Source organism: Lytechinus variegatus, chromosome 1, assembly GCF_018143015.1.
Source record: "Lytechinus variegatus isolate NC3 chromosome 1, Lvar_3.0, whole genome shotgun sequence".
Taxonomy (NCBI): Eukaryota; Metazoa; Echinodermata; class Echinoidea; order Temnopleuroida; family Toxopneustidae; genus Lytechinus; species Lytechinus variegatus.
In genome coordinates, this window is record NC_054740.1 from 59,032,600 (window position 1) to 59,038,599 (window position 6,000).

Genomic DNA, 6,000 nt, shown 5'->3' on the forward strand with positions numbered 1-6,000 from the left:
GTCAATCCAAGTTTTCTATTTCTTGGAGGAAAAAAAATGAATAAACCTAATTTCATATAATAAAATACAAAAGAACAAGTGGGGATGTGACATCATCAGTCCACCTCATGACGACTATTTTCACAAAATATTGCCTAATTTTAAAATTCAATAACTTTGTTATTTGTTATCCGATTTTGATGAAATTTTTGGTATTTTGCTCGGTGAATTCTACTTTATTTATTAAGCTATAAATACTTTTAGCTCGGACCATCCCTTTAATCTCATGTGTAATGACCGTAAAGGAGTTGGTGCTATCAATAATTGTCATTCCCTAATTGCTTTCTGACTTCTAGATGATTGTGAAGTAAAATATAAAAAAATTTTGAGCAACATAACCATGAAATTCTGAGTGAGTCACTCCACACCAACCCTTTTTTCTACTGGTCAACCAATTCATGTCGGACCAGTAGATACCCAGTTTTTCCATTTTTTACTGGTCCGAATCTAAATCTACTGGCCCCAAAAAATAAAAACATAATAAAGGCGCGAGTTTATTCTGCTGTCCTTTCATGTTACCCCCCCCCCCCCAAAAAAAAAAAATGAAGGAATGAAAGACAAAAAGAAAGCAAGACAGAAAGAAAGAAAAAAAAAGAATAAAAGAAAGGAAGGAAGAAAGAAAAGGAAAAGGTAAAGAAAGGATAGATGTGAAGGAAAAAAGAAAGAACTAAAGAAATAATGAAAGGAAGGAAGGAAATAAAGAACAAAATAAGGAAAAAAGGACAAAAGAAATAAAGGAATGGAGGAAGGAAAGAAAGAAATGAAGCAAGCAATAAAGAAAGAACAAAAGACAGAAAGTAATGGAAATAAAGGTTAGAAGAAATCAAAAAGAAAGGGCAAAAGGAGAGATGGATAGAAGAAAGGGAAAAAAGGATTGAAGGAATGAAGGAAAGAAAGAAAAGCAAAGAAAGAAATGTAACAAGCAATAAAGAAAGAAATAAAGAAAAACAAGAACGGAGGGATTGAAAGAAGGAAAAAGAAGGAAGAAAGAAAGCAAGCAAGCAATATCAAAAAGAAAGACAAGGTAAAAAAATAGATAAAAGGAAGAAAAAAAGAAGACTGAAAAACAAAGAAAAAAACAAAATGGTACAGAAAGGATAAATGAAAGGAAGAAACAAAGAATTACGGAAAGTAATGGTAAAAAGAAGAAAAGGAAGAAAGAAAGAAGATATAAATATAGGATGGATGGAGTCAAGAATTAAAGAAAGAAATAAGAAAAAGAAAGCGAAAAAAGACGTAGAGATTTTTTTTTTGAAGGACAGAAAGAACAAAAGACAAAGGAAAATAAAAAAAAAGAATGACAGTAACAAAAAACGAGAGGGAAGAAATAAAGATTGAAAAGAAAGAAGGTAAGAAAAAGACATCACTCGAATCTGATCTGTTTGAAATAAAACAGAAGTAAAAATTTCTCCTTTTACTGCTTACACATGACACAGTTACCCCCAATTTTTAGGATATATGGACATTCTAAGACCTTTTCATTAGTGTAAAATGTGAATTTTGAGTTCTGTGAGAGATTTCTGGCAGAGGATAGCCAAGCTTCATTCGTGCAGTCAGTAGAAATTTACCATGTGGGCTCTGTGTGCCTTGCTAGGTACATGTACACTGTAATTTACCCTATTAAAATTGCATGCGATTCATACTGTGTGTATTGTGTGTGAATGACAGAAATTAACGGGAGGTAAATGGTTTGCAATTTGAGTCATGGAATATTTTTTATGTTTATGTTGAACCAGTGAATTTGACCATTTCTGGAAGAATTACTTGCCCAACAATCGTTTTTATTACTGGTCATGTCGGACCCATAATAAATCTTGCCTATTTTGGGGAAAATTACTGGCCGACAATGATATTTTTACTGGTCATGTCGGACCAGTAAATCTTGCTATTTCTGAAAATCTACTTGCCCGACAGTGATTTTTACCGGTCTGGGACCGTCGGACCGGCGCTAGTGTCGAGCCCTATCTTGAAATAGCTTCAAAAATTGTAAATTTTGAGTTGGATTCACTCGATGCCTTTCAAATCATGCATCAGTGAAGTGTGTGGAAAATATAAGGAATGGTCCATGTTATGAAGGTTTGATTTAATATTAGTTGTTTGCTTTGCCAGTACTTACCGTTATGCCTTAAAATTAAAGAGTGAGTTAAACAGTGATGACAATTCAGTTGGGTAAGGTAATGCAATTACTATGTAATGTAATGTACTATATAACATTTATTTCATTTCCACAAGGTACAAGAACATCAGCCAAAAGCTGTTTTTCAAAACGTCCGAGTATAATAAAACCACATTACATGTACATACAATTAAGAAATCAATACAAAATAATACAATTCAGAGTACTGTACAGGTTAACATCAATATACTACAATAAAGAGAAAATTCAAAATGAAATGAAAGCAAAACAAACAAGAAAAGGAAAAACAAGGCAAAAGCAATTTTGTGTCTCACCCACGTATGAAAATAACCAGAAATATCATGATTTGCGAGGGCACGCAAGAGAATTATATCGAAACTTCATTGTGAAATGTCTGGGATGGAATAACACTTGTCATAAGAGCCTTGCACGTAAACTTTAATGTTGACCTGAAAATGACATCTGACCTTACCATGTGACCTCCGACTGCAGCATAACATGCAGGTCACCTAAGTACATTTACCATCCAAGTTTTGTTGAAAAATGACTTACTGTTGCGGAGTTAGTTGTCATAAAAGAGTCTTGCATGTAAACTTTAACATTGACCTCAAAATGACCTTTGACCTAACCATGTGACCTCCGACTGCAGCAAAACATGCAGGTACCCCAAGTCCATCTACCACACAAGTTTGGTTGAAATGCGACTTACGGTTGCAGAGTTAAGAGTCTTGCATGTAAACTTTAACGTTGACCTGAAAATGACCTTTGACCTTACCATGTGACCTCCAACTGCAGCATATGATGCAGGTCCCCAAGTCCATCTACCAATCAAGTTTGGTTGAAAATCGACACACGGTTGCGGAGTTAGGTGTCATAAGATAGTCTTGCATGTAAACTTTAACGTTGACCTCAAAATGACCTTTGACCTTACCATATGATGTCAGACTGCAGCATAATATGCAGGTCCCCAAAGTCCATCTACCATCCAAGTTTGGTTGAAAAGCAACTTATGGTTGTGGAGTTAGGTGTCATAGGAGTCTTGCATGTAAACTTTGACGTTGACCTGAAAGTGACCTTTGACCTCACCATGTGACCTCAAATTGCAGCATAACATGCAGGTCCCCCAAGTCTATCCACCATCCAAGTTTGGTTGGAAAGCGACTTAAGGTTCTGGAGTTATGTGTCATTACAGGTTTGTGACGGACGGACGACGGACGACATTTGGATCCCTAAGTCTCGCCTTCACCTCTAATGGGCGAGACAATAAAAGTAAATAATTTAAGGGGGTTTACATTAATCATGTCCAATCTAAATTTGTCAAACCTTGTTATTTTTACATCATTAGTTAGTTCATCCCAGATTCTGACTCCCCTATATTGAAGACCCCTTTTCTCATAGTTGGTTTTCACTGGTGGTAATTTGATTTTTAAGGATGAAGATCTTAGCATGAAGTGACTATCACTCAAACTGATTTGGTTACAAGTACTTTATTGCAGCATATCTGAAATTATTTTATACATTGTATTTCTATATTACATTTTAAAGGGGAAAGCAATTTTTGTATCATGAAATGTTTGGTAGCTTGTATGAAAGGCCGTTAACACACAGGTTTGTGATCAGTCGCGATTATGCAAATATAAAGAATTACATGTTTAATCAGTAAGTTTCGAAACCGTAATAAATCTACAAATTATACATATGTTCGTACCTCACAATCAAATGACAAATGATAGAATCATCAAGTTCCAACCACATCCAATTTTGAGGATTTCAAGGGTAGAATTGGCCTTCGAAATAGTCAATTTGATCTATTATTGATGTCCTAAATAATATGCTAGGCATGTATCAGTGAACTAATTCGTATTTCACAAATACAGTACCCAGACTTTCCATGCATATACTCACCATTTTTCATTTATTATGAATAATTACACACCACTGTTATATTTGAAACGGTCCAATTACCCTCAGCCATGATTCGGGCATGTTAGAACTCTTCTGAAGGTACCTGAAGCATGTAATTGTTACCAATGCTCGAGATTATGTGTATTACTGCAATGATCTGCATAAGCTGGACAGATGTCCAATCCAAAACGTTTTCATTGAAATACAATTTTTATTCTTTATTTTTTTTTGTCTTTAGGAGCCTAATAAGAGAGAAATAAATATGTTTATGAATTGTTAGTCATTTCAATAATACAGCTGTTTGTAGGTGCGGTACTGGTTCAGTAATGTGATTTAGGCTTCATTGACACATAATTTCACGGGTGCCCTATGGTAGGCTATTTTTTCGGATGGAGCCCGAAACTGGACACTGTAGATTCCATGGCAAATTAATGAGAAGTCCTTACACTAATTTACTCCCGCCACCGCGATGGTATCCAATGTTGGACCATTCAAGCCGTAGAAATTGGAAACATGGTATAAGAACCCATATGCCCTCTAAAATCTACTACAAGCCGCCAGGTACATTGACCCAGTGTATTTATGATCTTGGCATTAAATTGGATACTATAACTCTTTTGATATGTGGCAGCATGTAGCACACTGTATTGGTTATCCACTATCCAAAATCTCAAAATGGATCCTGATTTAAATCATGATTTAACTGTTTAGGAAAGGTTCTTTATATTGGTCACTGGGTTAAATTGATTTGCCAGCAGTTTATCATATGACATTTTCGAACGATATAAATGATTTGGGGATAAACTCAGTAAATAACTTCCAATTTCAAAGGTCATAGAATCTAGACGGCAGAAGACTCTTTAATGTTTAAATTGGATCACCAGAAGTTTAAATTGTGAATTTTCAAGTGGTACATTTCTTATCGATAGTCCACATGATAATCATTTTTGGATTCTAACTGAAATGTCTAATGACGTTTTTCTACAGGAAAGGAATCAGACGGGAGTCCGAGGCAGACAGCCCAATCTCCACTTCAACACACGATCGAGGAGGAACCTCTGCAATCTCTGGAAGAATCACGGGTGGTTCAACCAGACAAAATGCAGTGGGAAGTATTGACAGGTCACCCAGTTCCAACATAAACCCCACCATTACAACAATTGCTCTGAGCAATGTGACACAATTTGCAGTACCAGAGAATACATCTGAACCACTACATACAGATGCCCCACCTTTTCTACGCCTTACCGGTAGCAATGCGTCAAGCCAGACGTTGCCGTCGCTTCATCAAAATAACCAAAGAAGCATTAATCATTATGTGTCCTCCCCCAGTGCCCCCAATCCATATCACTACGCGTCTAGTCCCGAAAACTCAGTTGATTTTGTAAGATTGGAAGCCGCTTATCAAGAACCATCTTCTGTGGAGATTTATAATAACGCATACGAAGGTACAACTGATGATGTACATTCAAATATAATGCTGGAAAATGTCAATCCATACCATTATGCCACTAGCTCCGCAAAAATGGAAGTAGGTGGTGGTAGCACACTGAGTTATGAAGAAGCCTATCAAGTACCGTCTGCTATAGAAATGGCTAATCATGAATATGAAGGTACATTTGATGATCATGAACACTCAACAGCAGTTCTATCTGGAGGTATATCTATGGCATACCGCCCTTTGCCACATAGACCATCCTCTGCTAACTGCAACGAAGGGCCAACTCTGCCTCCTAGAAAATCATCACGAGGCCCAACACATTTTCCTATGAAACAGAGGGAAAGTACCATGGACACAGTAAACAACAATTTTCCCCAAGCATGCTCATTAGTTTCAAAAGGATTACGCCACATACCCAAAAAACATCAACAAGAAAAAGAAGGGATGGGCCAAGATATGACCCCTTTCTACCATACTC